At 47.9% G+C, this 21,431-nt stretch overlaps 1 long non-coding RNA gene across 3 annotated transcripts in view; it reads right to left on the bottom strand.

Moving 5' to 3' along the window:
• LOC135915184 (uncharacterized) overlaps window positions 1-17,582 on the bottom strand; it is a 31,053-nt gene extending 13,471 nt beyond the window's left edge. For 2 of the 3 annotated variants that reach the window (XR_010568539.2, XR_010568538.2), the window contains exon 1: window positions 12,703-12,846. This is a non-coding gene — a long non-coding RNA (uncharacterized lncRNA). Of the gene's footprint in view, window positions 1-12,702; window positions 12,847-17,213 lie in introns of those variants that run through there. The other variant, XR_010568540.2, reaches the window with a different exon arrangement.
• Between the last annotated feature and the right edge of the window lie 3,849 nt (window positions 17,583-21,431).

The following is a 21,431-nucleotide window of genomic DNA, read 5'->3' as shown; positions in this document are numbered from 1 at the left end:
AAAAGCCTGCCGGCTCAAGTTGGATTCATTACATTACTTGACGTTTTCGTTATAATGCATTGCTATTTTCTATGTCTTGTTTTCACCCAAGACATTTCCCGGATTCTACTTCCAATAAAGGTCAAAGGGTTTGAGTGCCCTAATGAAATATACTGTGCTCATTTCTTATACACTTCACTGTCTGCAGGTGATTATCATCACATCGTATTCTTCGGCTTCATCGGTTGTGGGGACACATTTTGGGATTGACCTGTCACTGTAGTTCGATCGCTCCGCCACGTATTTGGGGCGTATTAAAGGAGCTGTTCTCTGCTACGTGGCAATATCCTAATTTTACGTGCCTTAATGAAGTCCGGCTTGATAAATCCCAACGGTAGCATGTTTTTCTCTCGACTTTCACAACGTCCATTGGAATCTAAATTGGACATATGGTCAGTTCGCACATATCTGCAAGGGTGTTCGACTCCCCCCAAAGTGCAAAGGTTTCACTTTCACCGAAGTCGGGGGTATGAATGTCTTAATTAGCTCTATCCTAATTAACTATATGGAAACACAGGGATAAAGAACAATAGCAACGGGGAAGAGAAATTCGGCCATAATGAAGCACAAAACGCTATGGGGATACAATAGGTACGAGGTATCCTGAGATATGTGGAAATGTGTAAAGCATCCAGGACATAAATTTGAAAATGAGGTTGTTTGATTGAAGTAAGGAATGCAATCACTACTCGGTGGCGACCAATAGTCAGTCGGACTCCTCGTATTTTGCGCTCACCGGAAGACTACATGTGAACCTGCGCAAAGTTGGATGGAAGGATGGAAGCTTAGAGTAAAATTGATTTTATGCGAAGCATATTACGAGAGCTCAACCCAGCTCCTCAGGCGCGGCGGTGTCGCCTTGAAACCACGTGACACCGTGACGTCACGACAGAGGAGAAGTGGCTTTGGCTCAACTCTTGCAAGACGGGCTGGGTGGGAATCGAACCAGGGTCTCCGGAGTGTGGGACGGAGACGCTACCACTGAGCCACGAGTACGATGCTTCAAAGCGGTACAAAAGCGCCTCTAGTGAATGCGGTGTTGCCTTAGAAACGAGCTGTTTCTAAGGCGTGCGTCTCTTGCTCAGGCGCACATTTCGTTGCCGCGCCGAACGCTGCTTTGCTCGACGCCCACCGCGTCCAATGCGGGGCGCGTAGTCGCTGCCCTGTAGCCCATTGTCTTACACCCCTTGGCGGGTCGACGGGAACGCTGTCGCGTTCCACTCTTGAAGGCGAAGCAGAGTAACGCTTGAGTTGTTTCTTCGTCTAGCCGAACCAAATATAGCCAAGCAACAGCAGTTCACCAGGCTAAACAGTGGTTCAACAACTAAAATAAAGGCTAGTATGCTTCGCATCCTGGGCTTAACCTTACCTAAGCCACAGCCATTTTTTAAGAACGGTTGAGGAATATTGAAGAAATGAATGGGTTGGGAGACTGTTCACGAACTTGTACAGGAAAGACATTGACTTACAGTGGAGGAAAAGCGATGGAAGGTTTGGTGGCAGAAGAGTAAAAAGACCAGAAAGAACGGCGGCTTACGAAAACAAACTTCTCCTATAGTGCTTGAGATATCTTGAGGCTGGGAATTCTCTGTTTGTGCATTTATTTTTATTAAAAAAAATAGGTACGACAAGGGCCTAATGGCGCAACCCACAACACCGTTTCAAAGGGGAAGCTGATAGCATGCGTCCATCCATCTACGTAAACGTTATGCGGCAGGAGATCAGAAAAACACGGTAAAAAATTTGGATTGGAAATAGTTATCCAGTCATCCAGTTCCTTTGCAAGAAGTCCAACACATTGAGCTACCTACACGAAAGTGCCCAGAAGCGAAATAAATGCTTAATAGAATGTGTAAAATAGGTATACCTTTTCTAGGGCAGCCTAAAGCACATACATTATGTTTTAGAGCCTAAAGATCGCCGAGAAGAAAAAAATTCGCAGTTTCGCCCGAACGGCGAAGCATCGATTCCGATAACAAATTAGGAGGAAATTATGCAAAATAAGGATGTTAGTTTATGATCCGTAGAAACTTCGAAACATTCGCTTACTACCTGAAACCGCAAGCATAGTGTAGGCACGTATAGGCAGAAATGGACACATCACATTTGGTGACCGCCAACACTCACTGTCAGGACGCTGGCTTGAGCAAGTGCGGCAGCAGCAGCGAGCGAATTGAACTTCCTACTTTCTATCGCTTGAACGTGAAGGGCGGCGACAAAAGAACATGCAAAAACGGTATGAGCCGACTGCACATAGATTGCAAGATACACCACGAGAGGCACTGACGTAGTACAAGCCGCAGTTCTCTCCCTCCCATGTTGCCTTCTCACTTTCACCTCTTACACACGCGAAATTAAGCCGCGATAACGAGTTCCCCTTGGGCACCGTGGCAAAATACACAGTTGCTGCTTGAGCCCAACCCCGCCCCTCCCCCCTCTTCCCCCCATGTCCATTCGCGTGACGGCTAGCGGAGCGTTTACTTACTGCCTAACTTCCTCGGTCATGCCAAATTCAGCCGTGATCGGGGGCTATGGGGAAACGGCTATAAGGGATTAAGGCCGCAAAACCCTTGAAGAAAATGATGCACCGCGCTATATCATAGCCGGTATTACGGATAACTTCGGCATGAAAGAAAAGCTAGTCCAAACTCTAACAGATCCAGTGACAGCATAGAAGCACGAGAGAACAAAATCATTCATATTAAATATTTAGTGGTAAAAAAATGAGAAGATGTCTCTAACCCCGCCTAAACAGGACGCAATGAAATCCCAACAGCTGATCTAAACCTCGGTGCAAAGAGCAAGTCATTGTTGGCTAATTCCATGAGCAAGTGATTAGAACGAAGAGAATTGAGGTTGTATGGCACCAAAGAAAGGTAAAAGTCATATACAAAGGCGCAGATGATAACAATAAGAGGAGCTCGTACAGGGTAGCTATAGAGTTACGCAACGTACAGTAATGTAACGTACATTAACGTAAAATAATTCTCAGTAAGTAGTGGCCGTGTTTCTGAAAAGTGAAAATTCCGCTTGTTCCTGGCTAGGATAATGTCTGACCACTTCAAAACAATACTTCGTGGCCTCTGTTGTGCCATCACCACAAGCCCAGATTCCGAATCTGCAAGATGCAGAATCTATCCTGCGAGCGCCCTAATTCTCCCTTCACAAGTCAAGATGCTGAGCCGTCAGGCAGCGGGGTCCTGCGGGAGAAGCCTCGGCGAGCCGCATGTTTGGACGTGTCGGCGTGTGCCAGACAGCCCGGCGCCGCACCTCCCTTTGCCTGGAGGTCTCCGCGCGCGCGAACTTTGAACCGGGTGGCCAGCGCGGTCGCTGGTTGGACCCCTCGGACGACCGTCGTGTGCTGACTTTGTATTGGGCCGTTTGAGTGACAATGGTTCTCGGGGATTATAAAAGCAGCGACGCTCTGCCTGAAAAACAGGATCCGCCGACCCACCGGGAGAGAGTGTCGCTCCCGACTGGGGTGAGATGTGTCACGCGTTTTCGCCGGACGCCGTCGTGCGGGAACAGTCGCGTTTGTGTGAGCTCTCGGCCCCAGTGCCGATCCGATCTTGTCCTGTACAATGACCTGTATATAATGTATAAAATCCCTTTCGTTATTCTCATCGACGCCTGGCTCGGAGTCTTCGCTACCAACGCTCTGTCACGAAACGGGTGACGAGCGCTACGGGACCACAAAGTCGTAATAGTGGTGCAGCGGTGCAAAGTTCGTAACACTGGTGGCACCGGTTGGGTGTCGTAACACTGGATGGCAGCGACGGGATTGACCGGCATCAGCTACCTCGGCGCGGTGAGTGCCTGAAGTTTACCTCAAACACCAGACTTTCTCTGACACAGGTTATAGTAGCTTAGGGAAGGATTTGGTGTTGCATTGTGATAACCTTGAGTGTTTCAAGCCTAGTAAGAGTGTTTTGGAAACCAGGGGATGCTGAGGGGGTAAACAGGGCAGTGTGTGAAATACTTGCATATGTCTTACTAGTAGCATTATAGTAGCGTACGGCAGGTATATTCAAAAAGGGTAAACAGCAGGAGGACAGTGTGAACGATGGAGAAGTACAAGGTGAAGGAACTTCTCGAAATTTGTGAGGAGTTGGGCATTGAGTTGGGCTCAACCAAAAGAAAGAATGCGATCCTTGAGGTCATGAGGACTGGGGACGTAACGGCTGAGGAAGCCGCAGAGGCCTTGGCGGGTATCAATGAACGTCGGGAAAGGGAGGAAAGGAGAGAACATGAACGTCGGGAAAGGGAGGAAAGGAGAGAACAGGAACGTCGCGAAGAGGAAAAGGAGGAAAGGAGAGAGATTCGTGAGCACGAGCTTAAAATGAAAGAGTTGGAGATCCGAAATAGCTCGCCAGCGCCTAGTCTCACTTCTAATGTTCCAAGAATACGCGATCAACTTCCACCCTTTGTCGTCGGAGAGGATATGGCCAAATACCTCGTGAAATTTGAGCACGTGTGTGAACGGAATAGCATTGAGCGATCCCTTTGGGCACAGAATCTGTTAGCCTTGCTTCCTGGGGAGGCATCAGACGTAATAACTTGCTTATCGAAAGAGGCGTTTGAGAGCTACAGTGATGTGAAGGAAGCGCTACTGCGGAAGTACAAATTGTCGCCCGAAGCTTTCCGGCAGAGGTTCCGGTATGCAAAAAAGGGTAAGGAGTCGAATGTTGACTTCGCGTTTCGTCTAAAAGCCGACCTGGTGGAATGGCTGAAGGGCGAAGAGGTTTTCGACGACCGCGACCAAATTGTCGAATGCATCGCGTTGGAGCAGTTCTACCGTTGCATTGATGAGGATGTCAGGCTCTGGCTGCAAGATAGGCTAAAGGAGGTTAAGCTAAACAAGGCAGCAGAGTTAGCGGAAGAGTATTACACCCGCCGCAGCTTGCACAGCAAGGCAGTGCGCATAGAAAAAGCAGATAGAAGAGATGGGTTTTACGGGAAGCCCGACGAACGGAAGGAAATCACGCGTCGCGAGTTTCGGGAAGACGAGTCCCTTCCCAAAGAAACTGTAAGGGATGGACAGAATGCATCTCAGAATGATGACGATGGTCCGAAACAGCGAAACGAAATGACGCGTTCTTTTGAAAAACGGAAACCGTTAACCTGCTACAATTGCAAAAAGCAAGGGCACATCGCTGCAAGCTGCCCAGAGAGAATTGCTTTTGCAACGATACAGGAAACTCACAAGAACATACGTCTATTGGAGCCCTATGTGCAGGAAATTAAGGTAAACGGCAAGAAGTGCCGAGCACTGCGGGACTCTGCAGCAACTATGGACGTTGTTCACCCGTCTTTCGTCTCCTCGAGTGATTTTACTGGAGAGTGCGTTAGGATACGGCAAGTGGCCGAGAAGGAGAGTGTCTGTTTACCGATCGCAACGGTTATCATTGAAGCAGAGTTTGGGAAACTTAACACCGAAGCCGCTGTGTCAGCCGCCCTCCCGGAGCAATTTTCCTACCTCTTCTCAAATAGCTCGGAGCAGCTGCTGAGGGATCAGGGCAAATCATTCTTTGCCGACGTGGCGTACATGGCCCCCACGCGATCCAAAGCGCGCCCGCTGTCGAGGGAACTTGACTTAGCGTCGGTGAGCGAAAGGCGGTGCGGCACACGGACCGATCACGGTAACTTGAGTGGCGAGCAGTCACGGGAGAGGCAGAGCTCGGAGGCTGGCCTAGACGAGCGGGTCCTGGAAGTGAGTGGGAGTGACGCGTGCAGTGCTAGCCGCGATATAGACTCGACGCCGCAATTAGGCGACGCGGGCTCCACACTCGCTCCGGTTTCCGCCAGCCGGCAGGAGCAGGCTGCAGTTGAAAGAGAAAGTCTGATTCGCGAGCAGCAGGAAGGCTGTTCATTAGCCGATCTGAGGAAGAGCGTCAAACGGGGAGTGAAAAAAAAAGAGGGTTTCATTTGGCAAGGAATCTGGCTTATTGTACCGCCGCTACACGGATAAGCAGGGTCGCAAATATAAGCAGCTTCGGATTCCGCGAAAATATCACCGGGAAAAATGAATGACCTCATTTGCTTCCTCAGAAGTATGTTTTCGGTCCAAGTGATTTCAAGGGGACCATTCTATTTGTAATTATTATTGCTGATTAATAATTGTTTCTATTTTGTTGTGTTGTTGATTTGAAAACTGATTGTTTGAGCCTTGTGTGCTAGATCGTACACCTGCCTCTTGTTGCAGCGGGAGCAAAAAGAGGGATAGCAATTTAGTTAGGTTAATTTGAATTATGGCCTTGTCTGGTGTCTGACGGGAGACAGAGGGCACTTGTTCGTGTTGGGTGTTGCCTTTTGCCGGTCGGTTTTGCAAGCTGCAGAACGACCAAGCGGGACCAGTGGCGAGAAGCAAGGTCCTAGGAACGACCCGAGCGGAGCTGGTCAAGGTGCCTTGGCGACGACGCGGTGAGCAGAGCTCCTGTCCTGGCGAGTCGGACCTGGGCACGTGAAGTTACCTGGCGTCCCGACACTGGACGTGAACTTGGACGAGCCTGACGAACGTGCGCGCCTGGCATCCGAGCCACGTGGAGGCAGCTCGTCTTCCCGGCGCCTTATCTGAGGGCGGGGATGCTGTTGTGCCATCACCACAAGCCCGGATTCCGAATCTGCAAGATGCAGAATCTATCCTGCGAGCGCCCTAATTCTCCCTTCACAAGTCAAGATGCTGAGCCGTCAGGCAGCGGGGTCCTGCGGGAGAAGCCTCGGCGAGCCGCATGTTTGGACGTGTCGGCGTGTGCCAGACAGCCCGGCGCCGCACCTCCCTTTGCCTGGAGGTCTCCGCGCGCGCGAACTTTGAACCGGGTGGCCAGCGCGGTCGCTGGTTGGACCCCTCGGACGACCGTCGTGTGCTGACTTTGTATTGGGCCGTTTGAGTGACAATGGTTCTCGGGGATTATAAAAGCAGCGACGCGCTGCCTGAAAAACAGGATCCGCCGACCCACCGGGAGAGAGTGTCGCTCCCGACTGGGGTGAGATGTGTCACGCGTTTTCGCCGGACGCCGTCGTGCGGGAAATGTCGCGTTTGTGTGAGCTCTCGGCCCCAGTGCCGATCCGATCTTGTCCTGTACAATGACCTGTATATAATGTATAAAATCCCTTTCGTTATTCTCATCGACGCCTGGCTCGGAGTCTTCGCTACCAACGCTCTGTCACGAAACGGGTGACGAGCGCTACGGGACCACAAAGTCGTAATAGTGGTGCAGCGGTGCAAAGTTCGTAACACTGGTGGCACCGGTTGGGTGTCGTAACACCTCCTGTTTTCTTGAGGAGACAAATCTTTTAATCGGTTCCGAGTGTTTGCTCCAGTGCTTTAGTTTCCATAGGACACCAGCTGATGCATCAAGAATGAATACGCCGTCCTCATCTTCGGTTTGCATGAAAAATTATAAAATTTTATTCCATATTTTTGCTTCCCGCCTTTGTAAAACTCCGCCTCCTTTTTTTCACCGTTCTCCTGGCAGACACCATTTCTACGCAAAGCGGCACATCAATTTTCTTTTTCATAACAACGAGTTTTCCACTCATACTTGCAATTACCATTTAGTTGGTTGCCCACATTCTTGATATCTCCCTTCATTTTGTGCCAAAATTTTAATGAATAAGCATTTGTACACTCCTGCCACACATTGCTTGTATACTGTTGTCGTTCAATGTCTATTCTAATAAATAGTTTCATAGCTCGCTTAGCAAGTAGCAGATACCTTGTCACCCTGCCGGCCTTATCTGTGGCTTTGCAATGACACCAATGCCAATCAGTACACCGACGTTTGCTTTAGTTTAAAGTCAAGAAACATCTCTAAATTTATGCACAGAATGACTTTTGCGAACGTTACCGTTAGTAATATTACTGCTTTGAAAGCGCATCTCTCCGTCTTGCATTTACTGTGTCCCCAAATTGATCTACATATCAGTCTGGCCATGTTCCGCTTCCCCTTTATTCTCAAATTCGTATGCGTGTTTACGTTGAACGTTGCTTCAGATATGTACCTATACAGCAATTCTGATAAATCACAGCTAGTTGAGCTAGCCAGTACAATTCTACCTAAAGCGGGAACCGAATTGGCTCTACACGGTCAGCGTGTCGTGTCGTCCTTCATTTGTGTGCAGCAGGTTTTTCCCGTTCTGTAAGTAAGAATAAGATTACTGCAGAACAAATATCTTTTTATTATAAAGATACGGTTTATACAATTTGAAATATTGAATTTAAAGTGTCTGACACTTTTGTATGATGAACCAGTTGTCTTGTCCTGAAGCACCCGGGCAGCATAAACATGCAGTGTTTTACCAATATTGAAGAACATCACTCGTGTCATTTAGAAGCACACATTGGACATGCAGGGCCTTGGGCTCGAGGACTCCGCCATGGGCGCCACAGCTGACCTCGCTGCCAGCATACTGGTCGTCAGGGTACCCGACCCTCGCATGGATGAAGACAGCAAGCATCGGCAACCGCTTGATTGAATCCGTTGATGGACTTCAAGGCAAAGCTCTTCGGACTTCCGCCATTTGAGGACGGCCCCAACGGAGGTTAGTACGGCATTTTATGTGCGAATCACATCATGAAATTCCCATCAAGGCTCCACAAAGGCTAAGAGCCCTGCAAGTCTACTTCACATTCACACCAGGGAATCATATATTATCTCTTCCATCTTAATAGTTTGGATTGATAGGAGAGGACGTTTGTTGTAGGTTCTATAAGTTGGCACGTAATACTTCTGAATACTACTAATCGGAGTGTTGATCTTCGGTACACATAGTACGGCTCCTATTTCTCTATTTTCTCCATCCCAATCAAGGTCAGCACTGTCGCTGTCTGTAAAGCATGTATAAAATAAATAGACTCCGAACAATGAATACCTTTTGACGAAGAACATCACGATAAGCGTGGGACTAGTTGCAAACACTACTCATGAGTACTGTCGTGTTTCTTTCTGCTCCCTTGTTCATCGGTTTTTTTCGATAGCATGGAGTAGCCTCTCAAAGAGCATTTCCATTGAACGCTTTCCTCCACAAGCGCAATAGAAGGAACTGTACCTAGAAAAGCCCTAACGGGGAAACGAGAACAGATATATGTTCGTACTTTTTGCCGACCGATTGCAGATATAGGAGTGCAGATTATAGAAGTCTTAGGTAAGGAAAATGTTAGTGATTTCAGGATAGTTTCGCTTGAGACCGCTCTCGATTTGAAGTAAAAAAGAGCAAAGTTATTCAGTAGAAAACAGGCCAACCTAGGCACAGTAGTCGAGGTCGAAGCAGATGACATCAGGCTGTTGCTCGCAAAAAATTAGGCAGCTTTAGAAGAGGAAGGTAAAGATATCAGATAGAGCTAATGAATGAACGCTTGACCTGACTGGTGTCAGACGCAGTAATTGATGTGGATGGTACTGCGCCAAGGCAGAACAGTAGAAAGCTTTTAGGCTACATTAAAGAAAGCTGAACAGTCAAAGCTGATAAACGAGGAGAATGTATTTCCTGTCATAAATGATAACGTCGAAAACATATTTGAATGAAGTAGAAAAAAGTTGACGCAGCTCGAAATCATGGAGAAAGAAACTTCACATAGGAAATAGCAAGAATAATCCAGCGAAAGATGAGCAGGGCAATGTCATCAGCAGTTTCGATGCTATAATAAAGCTGGCACATTATTTCTAAACTGGCTTGTACAGCACCTAGAGCAGTCACCCAACCTTGGTTATAAGTAGTGACAAACAACATTGAAGGTTTGAAACGAGCCACAATTTTGAGTATCTTGTGGATCTTTATACGCAATGCTTCACAACTTTTTCACGGCTTTTCCCGCACCGAGTGACATGAGTAGCCCGAGTACATCTTTTTTCGCTTTAACTCCTCGACAATAGCAAAATTGCTGAGAATTTACCAAACTTGAACCTAATGTTGGCACCTGCAAGTATGTCGGCAGCGTACACATCGGCTAAGTGATGGCTTGCACACACTGCACTCGGTTTGAAAGGATTCATAAGGTAATGAGCTTCGACCATGATGGCAACGCACTTCGCGGGTTTATAAATCGGTAAGCTTACAGAGCTGTTCGCCAGATATTGGCGCTCGGGCCTTCAGTCAGGTCACTCACAGATGCCAATCACAGCACGCTGCTCTGAGAGAGCTGCAGCCAGCTCAGCAAACGGGCTCAATAAAGCGCTACGGCCGCGGCATCTATGCTACCCTGCAGACGCGTCGCTACATGAATTGTACTGGAGAACTCCTATGTGCACAAGAGCGCCCGAGTTCGGGCTCGCCCTCCTGTTCTTCATCATGATCCGGCAACGTGGTATGGACCAGTTTTGCCCTGCAACCAGCTTAACCGACGGATGGTAGTCATATCTATACTGCGGCATTTTTCCGTAACAACTCGATATGAAGTGAAATCTGCAAGGCGTCTAGCATGAAGCTCCCAGCAGTGACGGTGCACTGGGAAGCCTGCATAAAGTCTGGCCTTAAAGGGACCCTGAAACGACTTTGGCGATTTTCTACAAACGTACTGAGTCGTTAGAGTAGGTTCTTCTGATCATTAATTGATGAATCTAAGTGCTCTGCGTAAAGCGTGTAATTTATTATAAGGTTTTAAAAATACCCATCGCTGCCGATCGCAGCGCACTGCTCGGCGGAATTTTAAGCCGCCCCTACCCATATGATGCAAATAACCCATATTACGTCACATGGGCGAGCTATCTGATTGGCTGACCAGGGCGCGTGGTCGATAATTTTTCCAACTTTATGGTGAACAAATGATGCTCGTAATAGTTGGAATGTTAGTTACTTTGTTTTTGAAAAAGAAAATAACTTAAAGAGAATACACTACAATAGTTTTTTAGTACACTTCAGCACTTCCGGCACACAGCAAGTGTCGTCTGCTTGTGTTACAACGTACTCCATTTTGACGAGAGCTCCGCGCTCAGAGTCGGTCTCAGTCTTTTCGCGAGCACTATGATTCGACTTTGTTGCCTTGTGGACTGCAAACCTAGCGACCTGCAAACCGCGAGTCCAGTATTAGGGCAAACGCAAGCGCAAGGGGACAGGGTCTGGCCGCTTGACTGTGCCGGGATGAGCCACGAGATGAGCAGAAGGGCAAATGTGAACGGTCTGCACGGTGCAGCCACCTGGTGGCACAGAGCTCAACCATACACAGTAGCAACAACGAAGTGTATTCTTTGCTGCTGGTGTGTATTTTTCGCAGGAGTGTAATAATCAACACGTTGATTTATAAATCTTTAAAATGCTTTACACTTGGTTAGAGCAATATTAGCGCTTTGTTTGACTGGTTAAGCGCTGCGCCAGCAAGTGTCTGGACCATGCAGACCGATCAGGCTGCTCACGTACGTCTACGCTAAAGTTCCTTCATCAGCTTGAGTTTATGCCTCCAGTCATTTGCCGAAATGACCAGCTTGCCTGTTTTTAGCGGTGTACCGGACACGTTCGGCGCTACGACAGAATGCTCGCAACGCACGCTGCTTCGATAGCTCTCGGTCGACGGCCAAGCGGCTAGCGGAGCGGTCTCGCGCGGGAGGGGGCGCGCTCCTAAACAACCGGAAGTGAGCGATGTGACGTCACATCGTGACGCTGAACCAGTGAAGGCGGAGCTTAGCGCCGCTCGCTCGGCGAGCGAGTTGAGGAGGAAAAGCATAGCTAGGGAGGAGGGTAACTTCTAATCGCTTGCAGCTCCATTAATACGTAACGCTTCACTTAAATTGTGGTGCGAATGTTCTACTTAAGCTGTACCCTACGCGCCTACAAAATTTGTCCGAACCGTTTCAGGGGCCCTTTAAGTTTCCGGTGGTTCGAGGCTAGCTGGGCGTTTTAAGCCTGAGTGTTAGCTTTCTGTTTAGCTTATTCATTTGCTTAAAGCACGAGTGTTAGCTGAGTATTTGAACTCGGCGAGATCTGACAGCTACGATCCTTGTAATCAGCGTGGCCAAAGTTTCATTCCTGCGTGGACGGGTGCGGACGAGTATTAGGAGGTGACATTCAGCCATAGTACGACTTACTCTTTCAAGTTGGTTTTTCTTCTCCAAACTGGAAACGTAGATTTTCGTCACTTCAGCTTCCTTATTTAACTGCTTCAGTCAATGTACACTGCAAAGGTTGTGGGATCGCACGCGCATCCCGATATCTCCGGAGCGGCCACGCGGATATCACGCGAGAATCACGTGCTCGCTCGTGGAGAGTAGCGGGGAGAGAGCACCTTCGCCACCCCCGCTGCTCTTCGCGCCTATCCGCGACGCCTGGGCCCAAGGCACCCCGTTCTCTCCTTTCCCTTTCTTGGAACCGGGGAGACTCCCTTTCCGCCGCTCGGGGAGAAGCGCTATTCTCCCGATGCATCTTTGTCTTTCGCGTTGGGAGCTTGCGACTGGCCGCATCTCAATTCAGCCGTTAAGACCGTCGCACGCCGTCCCCCTGCTGCGCTGGGCCTTCGTGAGTGACTGACCACCCCAAAGCCCGTGCACGGATCCACTCTGGATGAGCTGAAGTCTTATCAGCCTCTTTTGTGGTTTCCAACTTAGTGGGGTTTATTTCGCCCCAGACGTGCAGAACGCTCCGCGGCTGTGGTTTTGTTTACTATTGGCGTTTGCTGTTATTGTCCAGTTGTTGTTGTACTCTAAGGCGAATAAACACCTTAAGTATGAGACTCACCCTGTCCCCTTTGCCTGAACCCGCCGTGGTCCCAACTCACTGCGAATCGCGGGTTAGGGGTCACAGCTCTGACTGTCAAGGCTGCTGCGAAAGTGCTAGCGAGTGACTGCCGCTCCGCCGGCGCTGTAGGATCCAGAGAAGGGTCAGGTGCGCACGAGAGAACTTATGTAATACCCCTATAAGGTAGGAAGAAGCGCACTGATCCAAGCACCCTTCTTCAGTGATATCAGCTATTGACCAGCAGAAGCATACGCGAATCTGCAATTAGACGGATTTCGGCAGCCCTGAAAAGAAGAAGGAAAAGGCTTCCGTGTTAAGTAGAGTGCCTGAGTTAAAGGTGAGTTCGTGCTCCACTTGCGGGCTCCACACAAAGTGCTCAGGCCTTCATGGCAGCACATAGTTCTATACGATTATCCGCAAAATGTGCGTTTCAATAATCCTTAGGAGTGGTTCAACACCCTTTTAAGCACTGCATTTGCCACATGTTGGATGTCCGCAAATTTTTTATGTGTCATTGCACGCATTACAAGGTTCAAAGGGATGCCGACAAGTCCACAATATTTTATTCGAATGCATATAGTGATAAGGGCTAGCAGTGATGTATAGAGTACACCGTAAGGTATGTTATCTTTGACAAGCGACTAATACCATGAAAAGGTGCACGACGACATACATAGGACGCGAAAGGCAATACGAAGTTTCAATATTAGTCCATGGAATTTCGCAAGCGTCTGTAGCCAGAAAGTTGCAGTTTCGCCCGGAAGGCAAAGCATCGATTGCGATAGCAAAAATTGAAGACAGTATACGAAATAAGCAAAGACGTTTTATACGCCGTATAAACTTGAAAACATTCCCTTACTAACTGAGTTAATAAGCATAGTATCAGCGCGCACAGGGAAACATCATCATATCACTCTGGATGACCGCAGACATTCCCTGTGAAAACGCTCGCGTGAGCAAGCGCAGCAGGAGCAGCGATTGAAGTGTCCTTCGTGCTAGCTATCGCTTTGACACGGTGTGAGCGGAGAGAACATGGAACGCACAAAGATGTGAGCTGCCTCGAGATCGTTTTCAAGATACGGCACGCTCGACCGGCCGCCGCCGATGAAAGTACGCAGTTTACGGCCGAGTAGAATCTCCCCTGCACACCTTCCCGTGGTGCCTGCCCACTTTCCTCCGTTTCGCGCGCGAGAAAGAGCCTGACCTTCATTTCTCCTTGCGCCCGGTCGTGAAATACGCAGTTACTGCCGAAGGTCAACGCAGCTCGCCTCTCTGCGGCATTTCCCGCGGTGAAACATGGAGCATTTTCTCTCCATTTTCGTGCCACACGCGTACCCGGGTGAATCAACAACATACGACAAAAAAAAATTAAGTTGCTTGGATGCTAGAAGAGTTCCTCAATTTAAATACGTCCATTCTTTTGCAGAAGATTCAATCTTTCTTTTTCCATGCTAGTGGAGGATAGCTGGACAAATTCATTACCTGCGAGAACTTCGATAAGTTCCTCATTCGATAACTTATCTACAAAATATGTGACCTTAAAATAATTTTGGGACGTATGTGTTTTCTCTTCCTGATATTGTACTTTTCTTCTATATTTGCGAAATTTTGATAATGAGCGAAACTTTCTTTGATAAATGAGAAATCAACGAACTGAGAGGCCGAACTATTGTTGCTCAAAATTACATGAAGTTCATGCAATCTGACGCATTATGCTTGTTTCACATTTTAAGATCTGTACGCGCGAACACTACCTATCTGTTTTTCTATTTCCTGTGGCAGTTTGTCTTTTACGTTTTAATGTCGGAGCTTGGTATATAAGTCCTAATTCTTTGTAAACCTACAGTGAAACTATCCTGCGGAATTTCCTGTATTGGAATTAAATGATTCTTTGAAAAATATGTTCTGAATCAAAGTCTGCATACACGTGTCTGCATGAACATACAGTATGCTGTCAGGGTCGGTACACAGATGAAGTGGGAATTACCCTAAAGCACAATTCATGTGGAAATTGTTTTAATACCAGTGTATATGGGCGCAGCTCCTACAACGAAGGTAGAGGCACTGACCTAATGTACATGATACTTCAATACGAATTCCCTCTCTCTTTCGAGATAACTAGGCATGCGAGCGTGCAATCCATGTCATCTGCTGGCAACTATTGCCTGGCACACCCTAATATGCCTGACACTGCACAATAGCGTTGTGCCACCATAATACAGCGCAGAGCTTTAAAGAGCCGGCACACTTATTTTATGTTCACATAACTAAATAAAGCTGTGCATGAATATGACTCGCCTTTCGCACAGAGAATTGCACGCTTTCCAGATAACAGAAGGGGTTAATTGCGGTGGTGCTGATCAGACGAATGTATCACAAGATACAATGCGCAAATCGCATTTATTGCAGGTTCATTTTGCTTCAGAGCCGTTGACTTGCAAGGCTAGGATTGGAGCCTTTGTCAGCTTCGGTGTGCCAGAAAAATCGCTCCTTGCTAGAAATCTTCAAACAGCTGAATCGTTATTTTGACGAGAGTAGCCACGGAAGCGTGGTGGCCTGTCGCATTGCGGAAGAAATGCAACAATGCTTGTGTCATCTCTTGGGTGCGCGTTAAATAACCCCAGGTGGTCAGATTAATCATGAACTCTCCATTACTGCGTCCCTCGTAATCAACGGCAGACCCATTCCTGCTTTACGTCCACCGTTCATGCCCACTTAGAAAGGCCGGAGTTATCTGTGAGCCCATCAAGCGTCCCGCACGGCGGCGCTTTCGTGTAGAATTGCAGTGTTTAAAACACAAACACGTTTATGATTGGCCGCCGGTGATGGAAGCCCAAATAAACCTCAAGGAATAATAAAGTGCTGGCTGACTTCATTTACTACTTTTAAACGCGCAAGCATTCATATGCTTACCCAACCAGACAACCATCCGTAAAGTAAGAGGAAAGGTTTTGGCCGATCCCCGAAATAGCCCGATACCGGCCCTTCCCGTGGCAGAGATGAAGCAAAAAGTGCATACATTCTTCAGTATCCCGCATACGATGCAGATAGAGCCCCCAGCAGCGGGCGTCTTCACCTTTGTGCTGCCTGTCGCTTCCACGCGAAGGAAGCGGCGAGAACACAGCGCTCACAAATCTCTGAGCACACGCCGCACCCAGCCCTTTTCGCGCATCGCTTTCGAGATATGGGCCTATGCGCCTCTCCTCAACGCGAAGCCACGAGAACACAGCGTGCGAAGCTATCAGCAGTCGGCACACACTGTCTGCATCACAGATCGCATTGATGATATGGTACCTGCGGTGCATAACCGTTCGACGCTCATGGATAAGCCAGTAGAGAGGCATACCAGCTTATAATAATCAGATCGTCATCAGCGCCTCCACTTACAGTAGTTTGCGTGCCTAATCAATTGACCTTGCGCCGCCGTCTTCAGAAGTTCGTGAAGCCGCAGCGCTGTCGATACTACCGATAATATCAAGTTTGATAACATATATAATGTCATCGCCCTGCGTGGAGATGAGCAAATGGTACATTACCTACGCATATTTAAACAACATCCAAAGGAGTTTCTGCGTGACTTTTTTCTAGCGCTTTCTCTCTTCGTGATTGATTTACTCCCATGAGTGAATAAAAATTAGAGTGGCGGAATGGTTATTGCATCGCGCAAAGAATAGCATAAGTCGCCGCGCCATGAGTGAAAGCCACGGTTCTGGGTTTTTTTTTCTTCGCATGCCGAAATCTACCTTTCCAAAATTTCTTACTCTTTCACTGGCTTCGTAACATAGTGTTCCGCACAGGAGATTCATTCAGCGCATTGCCAAAGGTGTCTTTCAGATTCGCACTTCGTCAAAACTAAATATGTTTTTGAGCATGTTTGCTTTCAATGACGACGAGCCTAATGAAGATGTCGCACAGATACCAATAAGAGCGCAACAAACAGCGATTACACTAACGCTTACTGAGAGAAAAGTTTCCTGCTTTCTTTTTTATCTGTGAACGCTCCTGTGAGTTCACAACGCTTATCAATGAGAACTTGGTCTAGCGTAGCCAGGCTTATTCGTACTGTCCGTGGCGAGTGCTTCGATAGAGATCATAACCAGCATCCGCAGCTACAGACAATGAACGCAAGCGTACAAAACCCTCGTCAGTGTGAGCATCGTGTGTGACGCTTTAAGTTTGGCAACCCGAGTGCTATCTTCCTTCGACACATTGATAAGTTAGGTGATGCTGTGCGCACCATACGTCACCGACTTTGTAACTCAATGTGACCGCGCTGCGCTTCCACTCACTTCGTGCACCGAAACCAAAAATTCTGCTACGCAGAAAAATAAAACGGATGCAACGGGGAAACGAGATAGCATTTCACTGCAGAAAGGCTTGTCGAGCGAGTGCCTCCACCGCAGCCGTGGCCTAGTGCAATGGGCGTCCGTCACGGCTGCGGCAGGTGGGTGGTTTGAAACCCACTGCCGGACACCCACCGGTCACTAAAAGGGTACAGGCGCTCCCCCTACCTGTCGCCCGGTAGCGTGCGGGATTTTTCGACGTCTGGGAGAGGCTAACGAATGCTGCGGACCTCCCTGTGAAGCACACATTTCGAACGGTAGCCCGAAAAGGGTGGCATGTCTCAAACAGTCGTGGTGCGCATGGCTGCTAGGGTGCCATCTCCGCTGTGCGGCGCGCGATTGGTTCTATTCCAGAGAAAGACCCACAGCCCGGTTACGCATGCAACCAAATAACGCCCAGTGACAAACTGAGACCGGTGATCTATTTGGGAGTACAACCCAATGACATACAAAGCCCGGTGTCTTATATATACATCCCGGTGGCATATAAGGCCCGGTGGCACATACCGGTGACACTTGGCGGTTGGTGTTAGCCCCTTTTTTTTTCACAATTTTTAGCAGTAACTTATACGCGATGCTGCGAATTCTAAAGGATTACACAACTCAAAAGAAAACCATAACCTTGCCGATACGATGCATATATCGAATCTAAGTGAAGCAAAGTTACCATGAAACTGGAAATTAAGTATTCTATCATCTCTCCATCTTTTACAAGTTGTTTTCGGACATGATGGTTACGGCCTTGCCTGGCAGTATAGCAAGTATCGTTCGCCGTATGACTGGTGTCGGATATGTGTGAGCTATCCGGAACGATAATATTGCGGCCACATATATAGTTGCCAATTTTAGACAAGGTCTGCTCTTATGGTTTCGGTTTAATTAAAAACTAAGCCGCAAGTAGCACCGCGAAATCTTTATGCATTTTGTAGGCTAAATGGAATGAGCTCAAAATACGAAAATATTACTGCGTGATAATACCAATGGGAAAATTCAGTCATGCTGACGTAAGCTTAGCACTAGTGTTAATAAATTATGTATGACATCGCATAGCTACCAAGGAAATGCATCTGCGAAATTTCACTCGAAAACGCTAACATGGCATCGTTCTATTTGAATACATCTACAGTGTAATTTATTTGAATTTACCTGGGGCCAAATATAAGGACATATACACCAGTCATGGAGCATGTAAATCTGTGACGGTGTTCACGAGTTTGCTTATGTGTCACAAAAAACGGGAACGTCATTTCCCACGCAAGGAAGGAATACAGTTATGCCACTGACCGAGAAAGTTTGAAAGCCTATTCAATGGCTAGCTGTGGTTAATGAAAAGCTACATCCTCCCTGGCGTTTTGGGGGTAAGAAGTGGCTCTATGAAGCATATGATTTATGATCGACGTAAACTAGAGGTTTAATCGCCTCCCTAATGTTTTATCGGTTAACATCACAATAAGATCGTCATTGCCGTAAATATCATCATGGCTCAAAATCATCGTCATTGCCATTATTATCATCCTCATAATCACCACTATAATCTCAGTCATCAACATCATCACAGCACTTAGTTGTTCGCACACTTCGGAGCATGCAGGCAAGATTCGACGGAACAGCGCTACGGGAAATCATTGCTTTGAAAGGCACTCCACACAACTTCTGTAACTCGGCGTTGAACTCGTAATCCTCTGGACGAAAATGCAGCGAGCACACTGTGCGACGTTGCGGCTCTTAGTCAACGCACTTTGGCAGAGGTACGGCTCTTAACCGCTTCGAACGGAGAGGTTCACTCGTTGGCACACAGTGATAAGTAAGGTCGGATTCGCCCCTGCAACTGCCCTTGGCCACATTCCGCGGACCGTTCGCGTATCCCACGACATCACAGGGACGTGGCATTCTCGCTGCTTGCTAGAAGTATCAGTACTGTTAGAAGAAGATGTTAGAAGTATCAGATAAGAAACATTTGCAGCTGCACGACTAGCGCCTCCAGAGCCGGTGAACAAGAGGACGGCACACATGCGTAGAGCGTGAGAAATAGACCAGGGTGGCGGCGTTGTAGCATCGGCCTCTTCCGAGATCTCGCGGCACCATGGCAGGCCAGCCTTAATGAACCGTGGCCACGGCTGCAACCTATGGCTCCGCCTCCTACACATTTATACCGGACATATAAAAGCGGTGGTAACTCGCCTAGGAATTAATTGCCTTGAAAAAAAAAACATCACTAAACCAGCCTACTTCGCCGGTGAAACCCAACATACAAGCTGGCTTTACATCTTCCCAGCACGCAACATATGTGCGATGCATTTTTGCAGTATCCTCACGTGCACGCACCACGCATCGCAACGTGTCTCTTTGAGCATCGACTTCCTAGCAGGAAAAGATAGGGCTAAACAAAGAAATACGCTGAAACCGCCTTGCGTTTTACTTATATAGGCACATACAGCTTGTGAAATTTTACACTATGGCAACTCAATGAGCAAACATCATGGTGTAGGCTCTTGATCAGCCACTCGCTCTCATAAACCCTGCTCATTTTTGTTCGAAAGCTTTGGGGAAGCAAGAAAGGTGTGATGGGGCAAGGCTACCACATTGCACAAGTCAAGGTGGCCGCCGTGGCCAACTGCATGATCCATGCTTTAACTTTGTTGTTTCTCTTTAGTATCTGTTACTCTAAATTCTTTCCGGATGAATGGGTCATTGTCTGCGACATCACTGTCTTTGCACGCTGATTTCATCCATTGTTTCGAGTTATTACGCCTAACACTCGACATATGTGGAGTGTATGCGCTAGCGTCACACAGTGAAGCAATCAGACGTCGCTAAGGGTTACGTTGTACAGGAACAGCTCTTTGATAATTGAGTCTGTGCAAGGTTTGCTGCTCGTGTGCGTGTTCGGAGCTCTCGAGCTGCTGCAATGATCAAAATCTAGGTATGTTGTCGCATACATGAAGATTTCGCGGTGGTACTTGCGGCTTAGTTTTGGCTTAAACCGAAACCATAAGAGCAGACCTTGTCTACAATTGGCAACTATATATGTGTCCGCCATATTATCGTTCCGGATAGCTCACACATATCCGACACCAGTCATACGGCGAACGATACTTGCTATACTGCCAGGTAAGGCGGTAACCGTCATGTCGGAAAACAACTTGTAAAAGATGGATAGATGATAGAATACTTAATTTCCAGTTTCATGCTAACTTTGCTTCACTTAGATTCGATATATGCGTCGTATCAGCAAGGTTATCGTTTTCTTTTGAGTTATGTAATCCTTTAGTATATGCAGCATCACGTACAAGTTACTGCTAAAAAATGTGAAAAAAAAAGGGCTAACACCAACCGCCAAGTGTCACCGGTATGTGCCACCGGGCCTTATATGTCACCGGGTTATATATATAAGACACCGGGCTTTGTATGTCATTGGGTTGTACTCCCAAATAGATCACCGGTCTCAGTTTGTCACTGGGCGGTATTTGGTTGCATGCGTAACCGGGCTGTGGGTCTTTCTCTGGAATAGAACCAATCTCGCGTCGCACAGCGCAGATGCCACCCTAGCAGCCATGCGCACCACGACTGTTTGAGACATGCCACTCTTTTCGGGCTACCGTTCGAAATTCTGTGCTTCACAGGGTGGTCCGCAGCATTTGTTAGCCTCTCCCAGGCGTCGATACATCCCGCACGCTACCGGGCGACAGGTAGGGGGAGCGACTGTACCCTTTTAGTGACCGGTGGGTTTCCGGCAGTGGGTTTCGAACCACCCACCTGCCGTAGCCGTGACGGACGCCCATTGCACTAGGCCACGGCTGCGGTGGAGGCACTCGCTCGACAAGCCTTTCTTCAGTGAAATGCTACCTCGTTTCCCCGTTGCATCCGTGTTATTTTTCTGCGTAGCAGAACTTTTGCTTTCGGTGCACGAAATGAGTGTAAGCGTAGCGCGGTCACATTGAGTTACAAAGACGGTGACGTATTGTGCGCGCAGCATCACCTAACTTATCAATGTGTCGAAGGAAGATAACACTCGGGTTGCCATACCTAAAGCGTCGCACATGATGCTCACACTGACGAGGGTTTTGTACGCTTGCATTCATTGTCTGTTACTGCGGATGCTGGTTATGGTCTATATCGAAGCACTCGCCACGGACAGTACGAATAAGCGTGGCGACGATAGACCAACTTCACGTTGATATGCGTTGTGAACTCACAGGTTCGTTCACAGATAAAAAAGAAAGCAGGAAACTTTTCTCTCAGTAAGCGTCAATGTAATCCCTGTTTGTTGCGCTCTTATTGGTATCTGTGCGACATCTTCATTAGGCTCGTCGTCAGTGAAAGCAAACATGCTCCAAAACATATTTAGTTTTGACGAAGTGCGAATCTGAAAGACACCATTGGCAA

Source organism: Dermacentor albipictus, chromosome 8 (assembly GCF_038994185.2).
Source record: "Dermacentor albipictus isolate Rhodes 1998 colony chromosome 8, USDA_Dalb.pri_finalv2, whole genome shotgun sequence".
In the NCBI taxonomy this organism is placed as follows: domain Eukaryota; kingdom Metazoa; phylum Arthropoda; class Arachnida; order Ixodida; family Ixodidae; genus Dermacentor; species Dermacentor albipictus.
This window is presented reverse-complemented; position numbering and strand designations above follow the sequence as displayed.